The sequence below is a fragment of the Prionailurus viverrinus genome, chromosome C1 (genome assembly GCF_022837055.1).
Source record: "Prionailurus viverrinus isolate Anna chromosome C1, UM_Priviv_1.0, whole genome shotgun sequence".
NCBI lineage: Eukaryota > Metazoa > Chordata > Mammalia > Carnivora > Felidae > Prionailurus > Prionailurus viverrinus.
Genome location: NC_062568.1, coordinates 112,189,410 through 112,214,017, shown reverse-complemented (window position 1 = coordinate 112,214,017; position 24,608 = coordinate 112,189,410). Strand labels below are relative to the sequence as shown.

The window sequence follows — 24,608 nt, the reverse complement described above, 5'->3', positions numbered from 1 at the left end:
TTTTAACGTTTTATTTATTTGTGAGACAGAGAGAGACAGAGCATGAATGGGGGAGGGTCAGAGAGAGAGAGAGAGAGAGAGACACAGAATCTGAAACAGGCTCCAGACTTTGAGCTGTCAGCACAGAGCCTGACACGGGGCTCAAACTCACGGACTGTGAGATCATCAAACTCACGGACCTGAGCCGAAGTCGGATGCTCAACTGACTGAGCCACCCAGGCACCCCTATATGCTGAGTAATTATTAATGATAAGATACTTGGTACCACAAGGGACATGACTGCTTGCCAAGACTGGTAAACTCTTTGACATTTTTGTGAAAAATAACACAGACTTTTGTTTTGACATTACCATCAAAACATCATAGGTACTAAGTAAGTAACTGCAAATATTCACACCTGAATCAGCAATTAGGGAAGAAGAGTGAGAAATGTAGGTACCAAGAGGACAGGGAGCTGTTTTGCGTAGAGAGGAAGAACCCCCACTGGTAAAGATGATGCTGTTGAAATGTCATCGGTTGAGTTATACGAAAGGGATTTTGTTTATTTTCCATCTGAATGAGAGTTAAAAGAGAGAAAAACAGAGTTGCAGAAAAAATTGCCCAATTACCTACCTATTTATGTAACAAACTCAAGGTATTTTTTCAAATTCTCTCAAGTTTCCAGCAATGTTACCTTTTGTGCTAGCCCTCAACTCCCCCACCCCCCGCCCCCAGCACTCTGCAAGGCCCAGGTCTACTTTGTCAATCTTTTTCTTCCACCATTGCATTCCATGAATTACACACTTCTCTTACTGCCCTGAAGAAGCCATACTCTTTCTAAACCCTAAACCTTTGCACATTTGGTTCTCTCTTCCTGGTGTGCCTTTCTCCACCTGACACATTTCAATTTCTCTTTTAAGACCCAGTCCAGATGTCACCACATTTGTGAAGTCTTCTCCATCTTCCCAAGGTGAGCTACTTGTCCCTAGAAGCGCTCACAATTCTTTGTTCTCCCTCTGTTACAGCACGTAGTTGTATGTAATTTACTTTTCCTGTAAGTCTATTCCCTCACCAGCCAATGAAATTCTCAAGGGTGAGAACCATGTTTTATTCCCAGCAGCAGCAGGGTGGAGGTTCAATACATGCATGTGAATGGAGCAGAAGTGAATACTATGTGAAGCTTATTGAATGCAGGAGCTTGAAGTCTGGTGTTAAGTTCTATGGCGCTCAGTAGTGCCAGGGGAGAGGTGAAGGAGGGAAGGACGTTTACCAAGACTAGTAGGATAGCAAATTCCCCCCCCCCCCCCACCGGGGTTACCTAAGCAAGTGGCAGCCATCGTTTAGTCAACAGTACCTACAATCCTCAGAACAGTTTCCCAAATTCTTAATGTATTATAATTTTAGCTGAATCTATAATAAAATACTCTTTGGATAAAATGTACTGAAAAACATTATTTTTGTGAACTCCTTATAAAGTTGTTCAACTCTCTCCTTAGAATCAAGAAATCTTATCTCAAGGTTTAGAGTGGATTTTACGTGACAATTTCCTGACCTTTTATTTTAACCGTGTGCTGTTAAAGAGGCATTCACAAGCACACGGGGAGCTCATGATATAAATCCAGTTTGATTTCTGACTAGTTATGCCTTAGGCTGAGTGTGTCTTGCCTATAATATGGTGCTATTTCCCCTTTTCTGGAAGACAAGCAGTGTGTGCCCCTACCAGGCATCTAGGAGCACACCCATCTGGCAGGGACAGGAACACAGCAGAACACTGCAGGATCAGGATGTTTGGAGTTGAGTGAAGGGATGAGATTTATGAGAAAACCAAGGGGAAGTGTGTTTACTGTTTTCTTTTTTTTGTCTGAATCTTTGAGAAGGATAAATTAAGAATCTCAAAATCAACTTCAGATGTTGTGTGACGACTTCAACACAACAAACAACCTCTTAAAATATTTTGAAACCGAGTTACTCCTCCGCTCACCTGCTGCTGCTGTGGTTCAAGGGGCCAGGGTTTCCACTGTAACAGTTCTTAACAACCAGAAGCAACATGGAGAAAAATGCTTGGGTCCTACCAGTGTCCCCAGTAGTAATGGAAAAACAGCCAACTCCTGATGTAAACTGGTAAGGGGAGGAGAAATGTATGTTTTAGAATCAGGATGATTTCAACATCCCTTTGTTAGACAATAACCAATTTGGAATCTTCACTGATTTAAAATCAAAACAAGACCACGCTGTTTCTTTAATGAAGGATAACAAAAACCTTTCCTCAGTGAACAAGTTGCATTTCACTAGCCTCATCTTAATGAGACGTCCTCTCATTAATCCACAGGTGCTCAATATTGAATTACTGGATGAGAGAGTTTCATCACCAGTTTCCTTTTTATTCTCATAGAAAAATAAAAGACTTGAGGTCTTTTTCTTTTCTTTCTCAAACAGCCCCTGTCCTCTTTTCTCTTCCAAGTCTTTTCCCAAAGTAAAGGCACATGCCATGACATCTGGAATCGTGAGGTTCACTTATCACGTCTCATACACGTTTCCTAACGTGGGTGCCCAAGCCCCTCTAACACACACACTAGCTGTTCAGTTTTAAACAGGGATATCTGAACTCTCTCAAAGTTACTGGAATGTTCAGATGAGGATGCAAGAGCAGGAAGGTGCAGGTTCCTCGGAGGCTGCAAATACGAGCCCAAATATGACATTTCTGAACTTGGGCCAGATTCCAGAGCCAAAAGCAGCAGAATAATGAATGTGTGCTAGACGTAACAACTCACCCTTTCACCTACCTTGCCAAAGCAAAATACCACCGCTACCCCTTATCCTGCAGAGAGCCAACACGCAAAATGTGGGCAGTATAAAAGGGGTACCAGCAACTTTATTTAGTCCTGTTTCCAAACTGTAGACTTTTAAAGGCTTAGTTTAATGATATAGTTAATTTCACCTCAGCCTTCTTTAGGGATCAAGTGTAGTTTAATTCAATAAAATAAACTCTTAATAAGCACATACTACATACCAGACCATTCATCTATCCATCCATCCATCTATCCATCCAAATATCCATTGAGCACTAACCATGCACTGAACATTGTACGGGGCAGTGGGGATACAAGAGTAATAAAACACAGTCTCTGCCCTTGAAAACTCTATAGTCCAATGACGATTGTGCCAAGCCCAGCTAATTCGCTGGTCCATTTTCCTCAGAGCTAATTTTATTTTTTTAATGTTTTTTATTTATTTTGAGAGTGAGAGAATGTGAGTGAGGGAGGGAGGGCAGAGAGAGAGGAAGAGAGAGAATCCCAAGCAGGCTCTGCACTGCCATGGGGCTTGATCTCACGAGCCGCGAGATCATGACCTGAGCCAAGATTAAGAGTGAGAAGCTTAACCAACTGAGCCATCCAGGTGCCCCCCTTAGAGCTAATTTTAAATCTCCAGTCTACTACTTAAGCCCCAGGAGTTAGATGACCTCAGTTCTTGCTTTGCTGAGTTCAGTGTATAATATATCTTCTCTACTCTGATTCTCCAAATATTTCCATGTAGATAACCATCTACTCTCCTCTTTTGTTTTGAAGAGAAAAATCTTTCTGAGACTAACCCTTTCCCAGTGTTGATCTGTCCTTTCTTGTGTTCTTCAGACTATTTCTCTATCAAGTTTTCTTTTTCTATTTTCTACTTTTAATCTTTATCTCTTTACACAGTCTTTCCTACTATGTAGAGATATAAAAAGGTCTACCCCTATCTGCAGTTATTTGTGCTCTCAGTCTACTCTTCCCAAATATTGCTGTCACTACCTTAACTCCCCATAATCTACATCCCACTTAATCTTCCCCCATAATCTGCTTTCTCATCCGCCAAATTACTAAAACTTCTCTAAAACCAACAGTGGTCCCATAATCCTTTAATCCAATGGCTTTTTCTGTCTTGTTGCTCTTCAGTGATCTCTTTGAATCCATCAACTGACACTGTTATAATCCTTTCAAATACTCTCCTTTCATTTTCATGAAGCTGCACTGCATTGTCACTTTGGCCTATGGTTTCTCCAATTTTGTCTTTGTTATTCCTGATTTTCTATTTTTACTCACTACATTGGGTCTTACCCCATAACAACAGTTTTCAACCTTTTCGCTGTTGTGACAAGTAATGTTCACTGAAAGGAGAACTTCCTTTCTTCCCGTGTCTCATTTTCCACCTGGATCAAAGAACTGCTTGTTGAACTGATCAACTTCAAGGACCATGACCGGGCCATGTTTGTTTCCAGATGAGTCTTGTCCTTTCTGTCATCCCTCCAAGCCTGTCTCAGAGCTGGGCCTGGCCCCCAAGATCCTCTTGCCCTCATTCCGGAGATGACATCCATCTCTGGCACCCTTTACCAAAGGCAGCTGGTAATTCACATCCCCGTGTTTGGGTCTGGGTTTAGGGCAAGGGTCTCAGTCTAATCAAGTTTACCAGAGTTACACGTTGGGGTATCAGACCCATGCTGAGTTGTAATAAAACAGTATTTTAATTCTCATATGCTATATCTACCTATCTATATTTGTATCTGTATCTATATCTGTATCTGTATCTATCTCCATCCTTTGGAACCTCCTAGAGAAGGAAATCCGAGGTTTGAAGGAGATTGGTACACTCCTGGACCTCAAGCCATAATGTCATCTTTTCTTCCTCCTCTTTGCTTTATTAGATTTTTAAAAAGTCAAATAATATAGAGGCATATAAAGGAGGAAGTTAAAAAAAATCTTTTCTTCTTCATATTACACCCAACTAAAGCAATTGATATTAAGACTCTGGAGTGTATATACACATACCTTTATCAAAAAATATGAAAAATTTTTACATATGTAGGATACATTTTTAAGCAAATTTGGGATCACATAACACATTACTCTGACCTTGCTTTTATTCCCACTTCACAATATGCCATGGTCAATGTACGTATATGTAACAAATTCCTTTTAATATATTAATGCCCATAAATTAGGATCCTTTTCCCCTCACACCTATATTTTTATAATCTTCGTACTGGTGTCCCTGTCTCCATTCTCTCCCTCTTGAGAATCATGGGACTTAAGAATATTAAAAAATCATTAAGTCAAACAGCAATACTTCTGATGAAAAAAGTGATGCCTCAAGAAATTAACTGATTTGCCCAAGAACACTAAATTAGTGGGAGAAATAGCCATTCATTCGTTCATTTATTGAACAAATAGTTGTGAGCATCTATTAAATGGTCCTGCTATTGTGGAGCTTAATTCCAGAAAAAGTCATGCAAAAAAAAAAAAAAGGGTAAATGAATAACCATGATAAATACAGACTGTGATCAGTGCCAGGAAGGAAACAGAGGGTGAAATAACAGAGTAATGGGGTAGTGCCTACTGTACATAGACTGGACACAATGTATCTAGAAGTAAAGGATATTTGAGCTTTTATCTGAAGAATAAGAGAGAAAACAGATTGTTAGAAGAGGCAAGGCAAAAATATCGTGGGCCAAAAAACAAACCAGCAGGAACAGAGAGGACCCCAGTATGGTGTTCCTGGTATGCACTGAGCAAAGGGAGAAGAGTGGCCAGAAGTGAGGATGGAAAAGCAGACAGGGAGCAGGTCTCATAAGGACTAGTAGGATATGGTCAGGAGCTTGGGTTGGGAACTGAAGTCAAGGAATTTAAGAAAGGACTGACATGTATCCTGCAACTTTACTAAATTCATTTATCAGCTCCAGTCATTTTTGGGTAGAGTCTCCAGGGTTTTCTCTATATAGTATTGTGTCATGTGCAAATAGTGAAAGTTTTACTTCTTCCTGACCAATTTGGATGCCTTTTATTTCTTTTTGTTGTCTGATTGCTGTTGATTGCTGTTGCCGGATTGCTGTAGGACCTTACGTACTACGTTGAATAAAAGTGGTTGGAGAAGACATCCCTGTCTTCCTGATTTTAGGGGAAAAGCTCTCAGTTTTTCACCATTGAATATGATGTTAGCTGTGGGCTTTTCATACATGGCCTTTATTATGTCGAGGTATTTTCTCTCTAAACCTACTTTGTTGCGAGTTTTTATCCTTTCTCTTGTTGATGTGATGTATCACGTTGATTTGCATATATTTAGAACCATCCTTGCGTACCAGGAATAAATCCCACTTGATGGTGGTTAATGGCTTTTTAAATGTACTGTTAGATTCTGTTTGCTAGTATTTTAGGATTTTTACATCTATGTTCATCAGAGATATTGGCCAGTAGTCCTTTTCTGTAGAGTCTTTATCTGGTTTTGGTAGCAGGGTAATGCTGGCTTCAGAGAATGAATTTGGAAGCTTTCCTTCCTCTCCTATTGTTTTGAATAGTTTGAAAAAATAGGTATTAATTCTTTAAATGTTCATAAAATTCACCTGTGAAGCCATCTGACCCTGAATTTTTGTTTGTTGGGGGTTTTTTGATTACTGATTCAACTTCATCACTGGTAATAGGTCTGTTCAAATTTTCTATCTCTTCCTGATTTAGTTTTGGGAGGTTATATGTTTCTAGGAATTTACCCATTTCTTCTAGGTTTTCCAATTCGGTGGCACATAAATTTTCAAGCCTTTGTATTTCTGTGGTGTTGGTTGTTATTTCTCCTCTTTCATTTCTTTCTTTCCCTTTTTTTTTTTTTTTTTTTCATTTCTGATTTTGTTTATTTGAGTCCTCTCTCTCTCTCTCTCTTTTGAGGAGTCTGGCTAAAAGCTTAATCAATTGTGTTGATCTTTTCAAAGAATCAGCTCCTGGTTTCATTGATGTTCTATTGTTCTTTTCATTATTTCTGCTCTAAGCTTTATTATTTCCTTCCTTCTACTGGTTTTGGATTTTGTTTGTTCTTGTTTTTCTAGATCCTTTAGATATAAGGTTAGGTAGTTTATTTGAGATTTTTCTTGCTTCTTGAGGTAGGCCTGTATTGCTATAAAAATCAATATGGCATTTCTATACACTAATAATAAAATAGCAGAAAGAGAAATTAAGAAAACAATCCCATTTACAACTGCAACAAAAATAAAATTTTTTTAATGTTTATTTTTTATTTCTGAGGGAGAGATAGACAGAGACAGAGCACAAGCGGGGGTGGGACAAAGAGAGAGGGAGATACAGAATCCAAAGCAGGCTCCAGGCTCTGAGCTGTCAGCACAGAGCCCAATGAGGGGCTCAAACTCATGAACCACAAGATCATGACCTGAGCCGAAATTGGACGCTCAACCAACTGAGCCACTCAGGCGCCCCCAAAAATAATAAAATACCTAGGAATAAACCTAACCAAGGAGGTGAAAGACCTGTACTCTGAAAACTATAAAACACTGATGAAAGAAATTGAAGATGACACAAACAAATGGGAAGATATTCCATGTTAATAGGATTGGGAGAACAAATATTAAGAGGTCTCTACTACCCAAAGCAATCTACACATTTAATGCAATCCCCATCAAAATACCAACAGCGTTCTTCACAGAACTAGAACAATCTTAAAATGCATATGGAGTAACAAAAGACACTGAAGAGCCAAAGCAATATTGAAAAAGAAAAAACAAAACTAGAGGTACCACAATCCCAGATTTCAAGATACACTACAAACATATAGGAATCAAAACAGTATGATACCGGCACAAAAACAGACACATAGATCAATGGGAACAGAACAGAGAGCCCAGATAAATCTATAATTACATGGTCAATTAAGGCAAAGGCAAGAATATACAATAGGAAAAAGAGAGTCTCTTCAGCAGACGGTGCTGGGAAAACTGAACAGAAACACACAAAAGAATGAAACTGGACCACTTTCTTACACCACACAAAAAAATAAACTCAAAATGGATTAAAGACCTAAATGTGAAACCTGAAACCATAAAAATCTAGAAGAGAGCACAGATAGCAATTTCTTCGACATGGGCCATAGCAATATTTTTCTAGATATGTCTCCTTGAGGCAAGGGAAACCAAAGCAAAAATAAACTATTGGGACTGCATGAAAATTAAAAGCTTCTGCACAATAAAGGAAACAATCAACAAAACAAAGACACCCTACTGAATGGGAGAAGATATTTGCAAATGACATATATGACAAAAAGTTAGTCTCCAAAACATATAAAGAATTTATACAACTCAACACCAAAAAACACAAATAATTCAATTAAAAATGGGCAGAAGACATGAACAGACATTTCTCCAAAGACCTACAGATGGCCAACAGATACATGAAAAGATGCTCAACATCATTAATCATCCGGGAAATGCAAATCAAAGCCATGAGATACCATCTTACACCTCTCAGAATGGCTAAAATCAACAACACAAGAAACAACAAGTGTTGGTGAGGATGTGGAGAAAAAGGAACCCCCCTGCACTGTTGGTAAGAATGCAAACTGGTGCAGACACTCTGGAAAACAGTATGGAGGTTACTCAAGAAGATAAAAACAGAATTACCATATGATCCAGTAATTGCACTACTGGGTATTTACCCAAGGAATATGAAAACTAATTCAAAAAGATTATATTGCACTCTTATGTTTATTGGAGCATTATTTACAATAGCCAAACCATGAAAGCAGCCCAAGTGTCCATCGATAGACGAATGGATAAAGAAGATATGGCATACATAAATATATACAAAGGAATATTATTCAGCCATAAAAAAGAATGACGTTTTGCCATTTGCAACAACATGGATGGAGCTAGACAGTACAATGCTAAGCGAAATCAGTCAGAGAAAGACAATACCACATAATTTCAGTCACATGTGAAATTTAAGAAACAAAACAAATGAACAAAAGAAAAAAGAAACAAAAAACCGGACTCTTAAGTATAGAGAATCAACTGATGGTTACCGGAGGGGAGGTGGGTGGAGAGATGGGAAATAGGTGATGGAGATTAAGAGTACAGTTATGATGAGCACTGAGTAATGTATAAAATTACTGAGTCACTGTATTGTACACCTGCTAATATAACTGTAAACTACACGAGATTTTAAAAAATTAAATAATTTTTTAAAAAAAGAAAGGAATGACATGATCAGATTTACATTTTACAAGAATTACCCTGGCCTCTAGATCAAGAAAGGACAGAAGACAGTCGAGAATGGAAGCAGGAGCAGAGGTAAGCAATGATGGTGGGTTTGATTAGGGTATTGGCAGGCAAATGGGAGAAATGTGGACAGATTTGATAAATATTTGGAAAGGAATTTCAGTAAGACTTGCTGATAGAATGGGTGTATGGCTGAAGAAAAGGGTGGTACCAAGAGGAAATCCTAAGTACTAGTTGGCGAAACTGGTAACTGGGGCCATTTTTTGTTCTGTTTTGGACAAGTTTAAGATCCTTACTAGTCTTCTACAAGGAAATGCTAATTGGGTCGATGGATACGAATACAATGCATAGGGGAGAGCTGGAAGTGTCACTTTGGAAATCATGAACATATTCATGGTATTTGAAGCCAAGACACTGGACTAGCTCACTAGCATAAAGAGTGTGGTGAACTCAGGATATAGCTCAGCAGCCCTCTAACACATCACGTCAGAGAAGCCAGGATATATGACTAATGAGGTGCAGCCAGAGAGGTAGTAGTGAGATCCTGGAAGCCAACACATAAAATAAGTGTTTTGTAAAGAAGGATGGAGTTCAACTCTGTCAATGGCTACTGACTGATCAAGCAATATGATTACTAAATATTGCCCACTGGATTTGGCATTGTGAAGGTTACTGAAGACTTTGATAAGATTCTAGAGCAGGGAGGTAGACGAGAAACCAAAGCCTGTTTGAGTAGGTGGAGAAAGCAAGTACTAACAACTTTTTAGGGAAGTTCTGCCATGAAAGGGAGCAGAGAAGTGGGGCAGCAGTTAAAGGGAGTTATTGGGTCAAGATGTGTATTTTTAAGATGGAAAATAATCAGAGCATTTTGTATGATAGGAATTATCCAGAGGGGGAGACAGTATGATGCAGGCGACGAAAAGAAGAGAATATAGAAACAGGTGTTAAGTCCTTACGAAGGTGAGGGGGTGCCTGGGTGACTCAGTTGGTTGAGCATCCGACTGTTCATTTTGGCTCAGGTCATAATCTCATGTTTTGTGGGCTCAAGCCCCGCATCAGGCTCCATGCTGGCAATGTGAAGCTTGCTTGGGATTGTCTCTCTCTCTGCCCCTCCCCCACTTGCTCTCTCTGTCTCTCGAAATGAATAAACTTAAAAAAAAAAAAAAAAAGTAGAGGGAACCCAAAGCACAGATGGATTGAGTGACCAACACAGGAGCAGGAACATGGTTTCCACTGTGACTTGAGACAAGAGAACATGAGCCTAGATGCTGAAACAAAAACAGGGAGTGAGTGTGTTGTGGTGTTTTCTTAATGAAGTATGGAGTGGGAACCTTACCTGTTTGCAAGGAGATAGGGCAAGGTGCGGGAGTGGAAATAACACAGAGTCTCAGAGAGTCTACCTTTCAGAAAGGGAAACCGATTTACTAGACAAACATAGTTGCCAGGCAATAGTAGGTGCCTGTTTGAAGACTTTGGTCAGCAATTAAAGTTGAAGCAATTAGTCTGCCATGTAATATTCTGCAGCTACGTTTGGCTGCTTGGGTATAAGTGAGAAGAAAGTGAAGAGTGGGCTGGGTTTTGCTGAATGCAAACAGCACGGGGATTGAGAATATTCACCACGGAGCGATTCACGATGACTGGCCGTGAGGAATGGGGTGGTGGATCACGAGAAAGGAGTCAGGTCAGTAGGTTGGGGGACATGATAGGGTTGGAACACAGTTGGCCTGTGAGTGCCTGATGAAGTGAAGAGGGGGTCAGCTGGTGGGTTTCATAAAGTGGGGTGATGATAGGTGACATTTGTGAAGCTATGCCAGTGAGGACAAGATCCAGAGTTGAAGCCACGTGGGAGTACTCAGAATTTCTTTCTTTCTTTTTTTTTTTTTTAATTTTTTTTAACGTTTTATTTTGGAGACAGAGAGAGAATGAGCAGGAGAGGGACAGAGGGAGAGGGAGACACAGAATTCTTAGCAGGCTCCAGCCTCTGAGCTGTCAGCACAGAGCCTGACACAGGGCTCGAACTCGCGGACCGTGAGATCATGACCTGAGCCAAAGTTGGACACTTAACCAACTGAACCACCCAGGCGCCCCAGTACTTAGAATTTCTGAGTGTGAGCAGAAACCCAACTGGCTCTAACTAGAGTAGAAAAGACTGGCTAGCAGAAACAACCCAGCTAGGATGTTGCTGCTGCCACTGGATACTGCAGGGCCTATCCCACTGCCACCACAAAGCTCATCCCCCACCTCTTCCTCTTTTAGCCTTCCCACTGTAAGATTCAAAGGCCCAGGCAGGTGAGTACCAGTGCTGGAGCTTGGGTCCTGTGCCCTTCCTTACTCGTTCTACCTGAGGGCAGAGAAAGAGGGGAACTCCTCCTCAGGATTCCACGGTGATACAAGTTGTCCTGCCCCCCACCAAACTCAGAGGATTCTTTAAAACTAAGAAGGGGTCTGGACAGACAATGGCAGTAAAAAAAAAAAAAAAAAAAAAAAAAAAGTTAAAAAAATTATTTTTTTAACATTTATTCACTTTTTGAGAGAGAGAGAGAGAGAGAGACAGAGTGTGAGTGGGGGAGGGGCAGAGAGAGAAGGAGACACAGAATCCAAAGCAGGCTCCAGGCTCTGAGCTGTCAGCACAGAGCCCAACGCGGGGCTTGAACCCACAAACCGTGAGATCATGATCTGAGCCAAAGTCGGACGCTTAACCGACTGAGCCACCCAGGTGCCCTCTACCCCCCAAATGTTTTCAAGAACAAAAGGTAAAAGATAAAAAAAATTTTGTGCTTAATCACATGAGTTTGTGAAGGACTGGACTGAAGAGGAGCTGGCCAGGCACTGTTCTAGATACTGGGAGGCAAAGGTGACCAAACAGGTCAAACCCCTGCTCTCTGGGCGCTCATCTTGCAGCAGGAGACCTGGTCTCTCTGCTCCTTCCAACAAACAAGGCTTCTGCTGCAATGTCAAAGCCACACGGCAACAGTGTGATCTTGAGGATCCCCTTTGCTGCAATCGTTCCTGCTGGCTAATCCTTGAAATTCTTTCCGCAGAACCCCAAATCTTTTCATCTATAATAAATAATAAAGGGCTTAAAATGCCAAATGATTGGTTGAGGTAAAAGTAACCAAACTCGTTTGTAGTTAAATATATCAAATGAGAACAATAACAACTGCAGTCAATATAAATTGAGTGCCCTGCTATGCCAGGCCCTTCCCAGTCCTTACTTGACCATCACAGCACACCCACAACACGGACACTATTACCAGTCCCACTTTACAGATAAGGGGACCAAGGCATAGAGGTGTTAACTTGGGTGGGAGGTGGCAGGGCCCAGAGGTCTGGCTCTAACGATTTGACTATCACAGCCTTTCCTTTGTTGTTGTTGCTTTTGTGTTTAAGTCAGGGGGGTGATCTGAGAGCAGGTAAACCCTACAGGAAAAGCAAGCCACCGAGGGCAGAAGGAGAGAGGCCAGCCTGAAAGGGGCCAGATAGAAGCCATGAGTATGTGTCCAAAACTCAGAGGGACAATGCTGCTAAGAATTGGCAATCTGGCTTTGCCTGATTTATGGTTCAGAAGAGACTTTGTTTGTTTTTCTTAATCGAGGAGAATTGCTGCTCTCAATATCAGGAGATCTGAAGGGAGAACAGAAGAACAAGAAGATTCTGAGAGCAGAGTCCCTGAATGACAAGATGGGAGTGCAGATAGTCTGTACAGTTTGGAGCAGAATAAATTATAACTTTGGATGTACCGGATAACTCAAACAAGGCACAAAACCGGACCAATGCTGTCCATGATGTCCCATTTAGGCAGCTGGCCGGGTCCCAGCAAGGGCTTCTCCAGCTGTCACTGTGGGAGATTTGGGAGCTGCCCTAGTATTCAGGGTGCAGCTTGGGGGCCATTCCTGTCCACAAGGAAAAGTCACGTTTGTGGTTAGGGTTTGGAAACCGTTCCTGAATCCCTTTCCTGTGTAAGAGACAAAATGGCAATTGCCCTACAGTTTTACCTATTGCAGAGGCTATAAATTCATCCCTAAGTACATCCTGCATAGATTCAAACCAAAGCTCGCTTTATCGGCACTTAGAGTTAGATGGCCTCCAGCTACCTTAAAACACAGCCATATGCTCTCTGACATTACAGGTCCTATTATGCAAGGCCCCTCCCCAATCCCAGAGGAGACCAAATGACATGCCATTGCTTGCTGTTGCTTCCTATTCACATTTTTAAATAACAGAATAAAAAGAAAAAAAATCCAGCCACAATTGGCTCCAGTTGGTGTGAATAATGAGATGTGGTTGTCAGATTCCTGGAAAGCCGCCAGCGTGGTCATTAGCTGGCCGGTACCAGGCCCACTTATAAAGAGGATAAGGAATACCACTTTAAATAAGGTCAATTTTAAGGAGACTTTAAGTTTGGCATTTGGGTGTGGGATGAAACAGTCTACAAATTAAAGCTCTCGCTGCATGAAGTGCCCTCCCAAAGAAAGGGAATAGACTGAGATGAGACGGAGCTTCCTCAATTTTGGAAATCAAGCTTTGCCCAATTAAAATCTGGTCCTTTTTTGAAGTCTATGATGGAAGAATCCTAGCTTTGACAAGCTGGCAGTAATCCTTGTGATCTATTTTACTGGGATATATATTGTCACAGCAAAAATAAAACATTCTACAAAACTGGAGAGCAGGCCCTGCCTGTGATCATTAGACAGACTGGACCAAGTGCCTCAAGCCTTTGATGCCCCCGACATATTATTTTCTGGATGGTGTCCAGCAACCCAATGCAGAATAGCTTTTTCTCTACTGTATCCAGATGGCAAATGGAAGAGATCAAATTCAACAGTTTCAGAGCTAACCTTAATGGATGTGAAAGGCTGGATTCTCTACTAGCTGCTCAGAGATCTACAAAATGAAAAAAAAAAGGGGGGGGGGGCTTTGAACAAAGAGACAAATAATTGGCTTTTTTTCCCCCTCTCTCTCTTCAAAACTAAACCATGGATGTGGTAATCTGGTTCAAATCCATCTTCTGGTTGAAAAGGACAGCCAAATATCTAATCAGTTCTAATCATTGACACTCTCATGACACTTTCTGTGAAGTTCAGATGAGTGTTGTTCTTAATCTTCTGCATCTTTTTTTTTTTTACACTCTTCAAGCAAATATTTTCAAGCTTGCTCTATTTCCTCCAAAACTTTAATAAAAAATATATTCCTAAATGTTTAAGCAGCAGCATCTTACAGTAAGATTTTATACCCCTACAAACGTTGAATTTCAGAGTTGGCTAACATGAGCCTTACATATTTGTTTTTGTATACACATACATGAGAAGTTCACTTATAAAGTGATTTATACAGAAAGGAATAAGGTATGAAGGTCTACCCTGTTCTCTAGACAAGAGGTTTTAAGTGTTGAAGTACCACAAATACTTCATTATAAAACAATTTCACACAAAAGTCCTATGGTGTAGATTGTAAGACCAGCTTTGTAACTGGGTAGCAATAGAGAAAGGCAATGATGAGGAGGAAGGCTCAATATTTGAAACAAGGAAAGTTTACCTTCTGCGAGTCTTAACCACGGTTTATGGACTTCTGAACTTGTACACAAAGTTTTGAGAGTTTATGTACATATTTTTCTAGGTGGAAGGTCCACATTGTAATCAAAGGAAATAGCGGACCCCCGCCCCAACCCAAAAAGTATAAGAACTCTGAGGACAAGACTTAATAGAAACAAGATGAGGTACATTAACATATCTAAAGAAAGAATACCTCCCCTGGAGGGTAGAAGCTTAGAAAAGCAACACTGTTGGGAAAACCTTGGACATGTGTTTTCAAGAGCTGTCCAAGAGAAATGGTGCCCTGAAACAGGCCAAGAATATGTTACCCGAGGAGCAAGTATGTCCCATAATGAGATGAAGCTTTGGGTTATTATGACTTAATTACACAAGCCAATAAGGTGATCTAATGAACTCCCCTTGTTCTGATTCCCCACACGTCAAGCCACCTTATTTAATAATCTGGCTTTCCAGTTAAATTTGCCTCCAAGTAGAGACTCTGGTAATCAGTAAAGAAAAGCAGCCGGTACTCCGTCATTCTAAATTCACATATGATATATGGTGTGCATGTGGGTGTGTGCATGCACTTGAGTGTGGGTGCACACGCGTTCAGGTGGATTGGTCTATGAAACATTTTCCTCATTTGGTGTCTAGGAGGTCACCTTTTTTCTACTTTTCCTTCTACCCATCTGGCTACTACTATCTTGGCTGGCCATTCTCATCATCTTCTCTTAATGTTGAAATGCTCACAGGCTCAGTACCTGGATCTCTTCTCTTTCTACAAACACTGCCTAGATGATCACACCCAGTCTCATAGCCTGAAGCCCAGTCTCTACCAAAAGCTCACAGATTTATAGACCTAGGCCTCACTCTTGAGCTTTGGTCTCATAAATCTAACTGCTTACCTGACATCTCTACTCAAATGTTCCCTGGGCATCTAAACTCCACATGTCTAAAACTCAACCCCTCATCTGCTCACCACCCCCACCCCCCCACCCCCGCAAGACTTGTTCTTCTTATAATCTTTAAGTGGCAAATTCATTCTTCCAGGTGCTCTGGCCAAAAGCCTTGGAATCAATCTTGACTCTTTTCTTTCTTTCATCCTATATCGAATCAGAAAATCTTACTGGCGTTACCTTCTTTAAAATAAATATCCAGAATCTGACCACTTCTCATGAAGCCAATTTGTACCACTCACCCAAGTCTGAGCCATCATCATCTCTTGCATGCATCTTGTACTAGCCTCTTAACTCATCTCCTTGCTTCTATCCTTGCTCCTCTGCATTCTGTTTTTAACATGACAACCAGAGTAAGCTTTAAAACCTTCATCAGATCATATCAGTCCTCTAAACAAAAGCCTTCCCATGGCTTTCCAACCCAACCCATGTAAAAGACAAAGTCTTTACAATTGCTTTTGAGGTGCTGTACAACTGAATCCCCCACTTCCACTTTTCTGTTAGTCACCTGACTTCATGTCCTACTACCATATTGGGCAGCATAACTAAACCCAAGGTTAGAACCCTCGCCCCCTCCCCTTTTTAGGTCTGTGCATTTTGTTGTTCCTGTGACAAGTTACTTAACATCTGTCTTACAGATCCTCATCTGTTAGCACCAGCACTGGGTTTATATAGGGTTGTTACAAGAATTAAAAGACTTAATATTGGCAAAGTATTTAGAGTAGTACCCAACACACAGTAATTGCATAATATTTGTTAAACAAAGGAAATGCCCACTCTTCTTCAGCCATACTAGCCTTCTTGCTGGTCTTCAAACATGCTAGATTAGACTTTTTCAATTCTTATTTCCTCCACCTGGCATGTTCTTCCCCCACATATCCAGTTTGTACATAATCTCACCACCTTCAGGTCTTTCCTCAAATGATGCCTTTTTGGAAGCCTTCACTGATTAGCCTTCACCTAATCTAAAACTGCAGTTACCATCCCCTGACCCTGCTTTATTTTTTCCATATCACTAAAATCATATAACATATTATATATTTTAATTACTTCTTTTTATTTGTTTCTGCCTCTGAAATGTAAGATTTTTGTTGATGTTTTTCAATGGTCTATCTCCAACACCTAGCACATAACAAATATTCAATATTTGTTGAATACATCAATACAAATCAAATATTCATGACCTGGGCGCCTGAGTGGCTCAGTGGGTTAAGCGTACGACTTCAGCTCAGGCCATGATCTCGCGGTCCCCACGAACCCCACGTCGGGCTCTGTGCTGACAGCTCAGAGCCTGAAGCCTGCTTTGGATTCTGTGTCTCCCCCTCTCTCTCTGCCCTTCCCCCACTCATGCCCTGTCTCTCTCTCTCAAAAATAAGTAAACATTAAAAAAAATTCATGACTTTATTATTCCCATGAATTAGAGATGAGGACATAGTTCACCAGGTGACAAATCCAAATAATAATCCATTGAACAGTCTTTTAATAGTTCAGGAGACATTGGTTATAAATGTGTCAAAATCTCTTACATGGCTACAAAAATTGGAGAATAATTGTTTACACTTATTCAGCCCTTTGTTGTTATGTTCCCACCTCTTGAATACTCTCCTAAATCAATTAAAGGCTTAGGAAGCTGGCTCTCTTTCTTCCCTAACTTCCATCATCCAAGAGAGTTCAAGGTACACTACCCGTGAAATACACTAGCATTCAATATACTCCTTTAGTCTTTCTAACTTCAACCACCTATTCCCATGGTCAGCCACTGGACCCTGTCATCACCCGTGATTCCTCCATTTCTGAAATCATAAATGTCAATATTCTACTCAGTCTAAAACCATCCCATCTGTCAACCCTTTCATGCTTTTATTTCCACTATACCTGCTCCCCAAGCTCATTTAGGAATCAAGGCCTCCGATTATTCCATTTTTTCTTGGTGCAGCAGTCCCTGTCTATCTCCTCCCCACCCCTCCCCAGCCTGGCCCCAGGGTCAATCACTCGGACTGCTCTCATTTGCAACCCAACTCCCTTTGCTGTTATGTCTCAACAGCCACATAAAAACACCAATCCCAGATCAAGGCTAGAGAGCTGTTCTTCATTTATACACCTTGGTGGCTATGCACTTTGGTGAAAAATCTCAAAAACAATGCAGAATCTAGCTATAAATCTAATTTATGGTTTCTCATCTCATTTAGGGCCTCAACTCTCAACACTGCTAATTGAATCCTTTTTTTAAACTTACATAGCTCTTACAATGTGCCTGGTACTGTTCTAGATACATTTAAATATTAACTCACTTAATCCTCACAGTAGTTCTCTGAGGTAGATACTATTATTGACCCTGTTCTACAGATGAAGAGTTAAGGCACAGAAAGGTTAAGTGACTTGCCCCACACATAATGCTAGTTAGGGATTTAAGTGGTTGAGCTTACTAGCTCTGAACCCTGGCAGTTTGGCCACAGAGTTCAAGTTTTTAACTTTTAATCCATCATACAGATGAAGAAAATGAGATACAGAGGTTCAGTAATTTGCCCACGGACATCTAGTTATCAAGTGGAAGAACTTGGATTGAACCCTGCTAGACTGTAGATGCCATATGCTAAACCACTACCCGATACCATCTTTTCAGGTCGTAAGCCCCTTGGGAGAATTATATCCAACAGGTTTTGGAGTTCCTGGATTTCTCATCCCATTTGCAGCCAACTAATCTAGACACACAGCCATCTTTCCCCCAGTGTCAGGGTTGATCTCTCCCAGTGTTTAGTCATTTGCTCCAGATTACATTTCTTTTGTTTCTTTCCATCTCTTTCCTGTATCTTCAACCTCTCCATCTTTACTGACTCCTATAATCATACTCAAGTCTCTTCTATCCTAAAAGATCCTACCACCAAAAACTTTGCTTTTGTCAGATCGTGCTTCACAGCTCTCTTCCCCGTCTCTGACACTTCTCAGTCAGCCTCCTCAAAACAGCAGTCCTCACTTCCTCACCTTTTGTCTCCCAGTAACTAATCTTCCACACCAATAATTCTTCTAAAGCTGTTGTTGCTGCTATCTTTAGTGACATACCAACTGTACAAACCAATGGATCATTTTTAGTCTTTATCATACCTTACCACTATCGTGCTCTTCACTATCTTTGAAATTCTCTACCTCTTTAAAATCCTTAGGTCCACACTTACACTCCAGTGATTATTCTTCCATCACTGTTTCTTTTTTTAGATTCGTCAACTTTTGGCTCTCTCCTAGAGTTTGAGCCTATGTAGGGTTAAAAACCTGTGATTTTTAAAAATTATTTTTCCCACTTTACATGCTTTTCTTGATGATTTCACAAAAGAAGACAGAAATTTAAGTGCCAGTCAGCTGGCAGTAATCCTATCAGTAGTCATGGCTTTGTTATTCCTTTCTGAAGAGCCACTCCTTTCTCTCCCCATCCCTTCTAACATGTGGTCCAAATGGAAGCTAGACGACCCTATCTCTAAATGTAAAGGTGGGCATTTGGCTTTCAAGAAGACAGGTATCATGGAAGTCTGACCCCAAACTCTGCCATTTAGCCAGAAAAATAAGACTAGAGCATAAGCTGGATCTCTAGTTGAGTCATAGTTATGTTAATATATTCCCAATCAAAATTAAGGACACATGGTCTGCTAAAAAATTTCTGTTCCATTTTAGAATGTGAAAAACAATGCGGGAGATATCATGTGGATGCTGAAACATTGGAATCTGCAAGACATTTTAAAGATTTAGGGGTATAACTGGTCCCTGATTTAACAAGATATCTGGCCACTGTAGTCACAGACTTATCTGGAAGATGCTGCAAACCAACCCTTTTTAACAGACATGACATTCTGTGATTATGCTGGGATTATTTAAGGTTTTATAAAACATCTAAATGATAAATTAGTAACACATATAACAATAAAACTTTGCTTACCAACTACTAAAATGCCACTGGCCACTTTGAAAAGAAGAAAATATAAGTTCTTTGTAATATAGACTTAAATTCTGCTTGGATCACACTGCTGTATTCTTACTATGAAGCAAAGAAAAATAAAACAGCATTAGATTGGAAGCTTACAAGTGGCCTCACTGTCTACACAGTGTAACAGTGCAGTAGGACCTAAGGTTGTTTATCTATGTAGAGCATACCAAGATCTATAGAGCAAAGGTACCAGGCATAGTGTGACAGGTTGCTTTAAAGGGACTTAAGATGGACAATTAAGAAAAAATGCAATGCAATGCTGATATGACAAATGAGCTGCTTATTTCCTTTATGAGTTGCAGAAAGCATACTCTTGACTTAAAACAGCTAAAAAAACATAACATCAGTTGTATAGATAATACAGCACATTTGTTGAACCAGACAGTCTTCTAAGGTAAAACCATGCTCAAAATAAAATCTTCTCATCTTAATCCTGAGTATGTCTATATTTTCCTACAGACAAAAGTAATAAACTTTAATATGATATGCAAAAGTAGCAAACTGCAGTGTAATTAGCTATGCCTATGAAAAGTAAATTTAGAGCTAGAGAGGCAATAAAATCAGTTATAGGAACAAGCTGAAAATTACAGTCTTCTTGGAAAATCATTGAAATAAAATTGGTATTACCTTCCAATCACTTATAAATATTTGGATACTTAGGACAATAGTAAGATCACTTAGTAACTGCAGCAAACACTGAACATCTTCTGAAATTAAATACATAAAAATATATACAGAAACGTATGGTTTAAATTCAACAGTATACTAAATGCCAATGGTATGTACTTTCTCTTGTCTTACCTCCTTGGCTTTATTTTTCACTGAATTCATTCACTTAAAAACTTACTGGGCTCTTTCTGCTACAGAAATTATTATGCCAAGGATTTAAGTAATAACTCATTTTCTCACACATACAGTTACCATAGCCAAGTCTCAACAGGAAGAATCTTTCCCTCCCAGCTTTTATGACTGGTGGTGGCCTCCATGAATGGTAAAATCCATTCTGGTAAAATCTGTCTGCTGAGTGGCAGCCTAAGGCTGCACCTGTGGAATCCTGGTATTAATTATAAGCCATTTCTTGCTGGAGCGTTCATAAAAGGTCTAAATAAAAAAAGAGCATGCTCTCCATCTGTCCTAAAGCAAATGTCTATAAGCGGAGAATATAAGGAAGGATGTGTTAATTTCTATAAGGAAGGTATAAAGTCCTATAAAACTTAAAAATGGGAGCAATCATTTCCAGCTTCCGAACAAAGTTTTCTGGAACAAGTATATAAATTCTGTTGTTGTTGTTGTAAGTTCCAGTTAGCTAACATACTGTGTAATAGATTCAGGTGTACAAAACAGTGATTCACCACTTCCATACGATACCCGGTGCTCATCACAGCAACTGCACTCATTAATCCTGTTTACCTATTTTAACCACCCCCCACCAATCTCCCCTTGGTAACCATCAGTTCGTTCTCTATAGTTTTCTCTGTTTCTTGGTTTGCATCTCTTTTTTTTCCCCTTTGCTCATTTGTTTTATTTCTTAAACTCCACATAAGTGAAATCATATATTTGTCTTTCTCGGACTGACTTATTTAGCATAATGCTCTCCAGCTCCATCCGTCACTGCAAATGGCAAGATTTCATTCTTTTTTATGGTTGAGTAATATTCCATCAGCATATATACACCACATCTTGTTTACCTATTCATCAGTTGATGGACACGCAAGCTGTTTCCATAGTTTGGCTATTGTAGATAATGCTGCTATAAACATTAGGGTGCATGTATCCCTCTGAATTCGTGTTTTTGTATTCTTTGGGTAAATACCTAGTAACGCAATTGCTGAATTTAACTTTTTGAGGAACCTCCATACTGTTTTCCACAGTGGCTGCACCAGTTTGCATTCCTACCAACAGTGTGGGAGGGTACTCTTTTCTCTACATCCTTGCCAACACCTGTTGTTTCTTGTATTGTTTAGTCATTCTGACAGTTGTGAGATGGTATCTCATTGCAGTTTTGATTTATATTTCCCTGATTATGAGTGATGTTGAACATCTTTTCATGTGTTTGTTGGCCACCTATATGTCTTCTTTGGAGAAATGTCTGCTCAGGTCTTCTGCCCACCCCCCCCCTTTTTTTTTTTTTTTGAGAGAGAGGGTGAGAGCACCCACACAAGCAGGGGAAGGGCAGAGAGAAAGAGAGAGAGAGAGAGAGAGAGAGAGAGAGAGAGAGAGAGAGAGACACTCTCAAGCAGGCTCCACACCCACCTTGGAGCCTGACATGGGGCCTGATTTCTCAGCCACGAGATCATGACTTGAATGGAAATCAACAGTCAGACACTTAAAAAATGGGCTGAAGGGGTGCCTGGTTGGCTCAATTGGTTAATTGGATTATTTATTTTTTTGGGTGTTCAATTTGATAAGTTGTTTATATATTTTGGATATGAACCTTTATCAGTTACATCATTTGCAAATATCTTCTCCCATTCCAAAGGTTGCCTTTCATTTTGTTGATTGTTTCCTTTGCTGTGTACAAGATTTTTATTTTGATTTAGTCCCAATAGTTTATTTTTGCTTTTGTTTCCTTTGCCTCAGGAGACATATCCAGAAAAAAAATCACAACAGCCAATGTCAAAGAGTTTACTGCCTGTGTTCTCTAGGATTTTATGGTTTCAGGTCTCACATCTAGCTCTTCAATGCATTTTGAATTTATTTTTGTGTATGGTGTAAGAAAGTGGTTTAGTTTTATTCTTTTGCATGTTGGTGTCCAGTTTTCCCAACACCATCTGTTGAAGAGACTATCTTTTTTCCCATTGGATATTCTTTACTGCTTTGTCAAAGATTTATTGATCATATAGTTGCAGATTCATTCCTGGGTTTTCTATTCTGTCCCATTGATCTATGTGTCTGTTTTGGGCCATTACCATACTGCTTTGATCACTATAGCTTTGTACTATAACTTGAAGTCTGGAATTTTGTTTTTTTTTTTTTTTTTTCATTTTTAAAGAATGGTGGAATACAAATAAGAATGGAAAGAAAGGCCTTTCCAAGAAGAGACAATGGCATTAACAAATAAGTAAAAGGGAAAAGCTCTGAACAAACTTGGAAGTTCTATGAACTCCAAGGCAAAGGATCCATGCAAGACAGCAAAGACCTAGAGAAGTGTTTTGGATCTAGACTAGGGAAGGTCTTGAATGTGGAACTCTAAGGAGACTAAACTTCACAAGAGGCCTCAAAGGTTGCTGAGCAAGGGAAAATGAATAATTGGAGTGCTGCTTTAAGGAGATTAATCTGGTCAGACTAATTTTGTTGGGGCGGGGACAGGATGGAAGGGCAAGAAAGTGTGGTGATGGAGGAATCAAAGGATTATTAAGACTGATAAGGGTAGAGGAGAGAAAAGTTCACTGAGTAGACTTAAATGTTATTGAAGAAATAATCATCAGGGGTGCCTGGGTGGCTCAGTCGGTTGAGCGTCCGACTTCAGCTCAGGTCACGATCTCATGGTCCGCGAGTTCGAGCCCCCCGTCGGGCTCTGGGCTGATGGCTCAGAGCCTGGAGCCTGCTTCCGATTCTGTGTCTCCCTCTCTCTCTGTCCCTCCCCCGTTCATGCTGTGTCTCTCTCTGTCTCAAAAATAAATAAACGTTAAAAAAAATTAAAAAAAAAAAAAAGAAGAAATAATCATCATCCAGCATGGAGGACCCACTAGATGCTGTGCACTAGCAAAAGGAATATATATAAGGAATATATATATATATATATATACACACACACACAAACACATATATATACATATATATACATGTATATATACATATACATATATATGTGTATTTTATATATATATATATACACATATATATGTATATATATAAAATCTTGAATCCACATAAATTCCTACAAGGCATTATTATGAATAACTTACAAATGAGAAAACTAAAGTTTAGTTTGGTCAAATATTTGCCTGGCATCACAAAGTTAGTACAACCAGGCCTAATTGATCCCAAAAGTCATGTCCCTTTTGCTTTACCACACTTCCTCTTAGGAAGGGGCCAGTAAATTAAAATGACAAGGATACTGTTCATGTGACTGCTTATTCTCTAGACACTTGCTTCTCTAGGTTACAAAGTTTCACAGCTTGATGGCATGGGGGTGGCTGAAAAGTTGCCAGCCATTGGAGAAGCCAAAGTTGCCTGCCTACAGAGAAGGATCTTCCTTCACAACCAAGATGGCCAGGTAACTAGTATCCACGGAAGGGCAACCTGGCTCTCTCCCCAGAACTGGCACGGGCTCCACAGTCTGGTTCTTAACATCTCCCTTGAGACTCCACCTTTGTCCTGCACACTTAGCCCCAGCTCAAGACACCTCTTGTCTTTTGCAGAAAATTTATGAACTGGCTACTTAGCCCATTCTCCCCATGGGAGGACAGGAATCTAAATCAGGGATTTGAGTAAACAGCTCCATATCCCTTTTCCATTACATTCTCCTGCTTCCCAAAAGGGGCCCCAGGTAACATAGAGAGTAAAGGGTGGGGCTGAACGAACATAAAGTAGAACAGCCCATGCAGTCTCTGTTCATGGGGAGTATAAGGAAAAGGCCACGAGGAGCCCTTTGGTGTATAAAGTAAATTCTGTTCAATTTTGCTCATTTTAAAGCCTCAACAGCACCCTAATTAAGCTACTAATTGGAAATGATTCACTTTAATTCAATTAGTGAATTAGAGCCCCTTTTAGGAGCTCCTTGGAATAAGGATCCTTTGGAATAAAATTCTTCCTTATCACTTGCAGAAATGGCCCACACAACACTAATTACTTTCACCTCTCCCATCTTCCCACTTTGCACCTCTGCTACTTTTGAAGAAAGTACTCTCGCCATAAATCCCAACAAACCCTAGATAGTGGCCCCTTGGTCATCCATCAGCTTCAGCACTCACCACCTCCCCTCTGCCTGCAGGGCTGTGCACAGGTTGACCTTTTAGCTATAGACTGTGTATAAACAGAACTTCTACATGCACCTTGGGACTCATGCGTTTAAAGCCCTTATTTTACACAGGGTAATCCTAGTGGCAATAGCCAAATAGAGACATGGAGATAAATTTACAAGACAGCTTTGCTCCTTCTTCATAACTCATGGAGCCAAACAAGAGTGTAGGAACAGTGACAACAAG

The 24,608-nt window shown here is 40.2% G+C and overlaps 1 protein-coding gene across 5 annotated transcripts in view; it reads right to left on the bottom strand.

The window, feature by feature from the left end:
- The window catches only part of WARS2 (tryptophanyl tRNA synthetase 2, mitochondrial), a 101,688-nt gene that overhangs the window by 63,772 nt on the left and 13,308 nt on the right, over positions 1–24,608 (bottom strand). Inside the window, exons 1-2 of one of the 5 annotated variants that reach the window (XM_047870301.1) lie at positions 19,411–19,428; positions 1,961–2,097 (exon numbers count right to left, since the gene is read on the bottom strand). The exons of 3 other annotated variants lie outside the window; for them this stretch is intronic. The gene's annotated coding sequence lies outside the window, so the exon portion shown is untranslated. Of the gene's footprint in view, positions 1–1,960; positions 2,098–19,410; positions 19,429–24,608 lie in introns of those variants that run through there. One more of the 5 variants, XM_047870300.1, reaches the window with a different exon arrangement.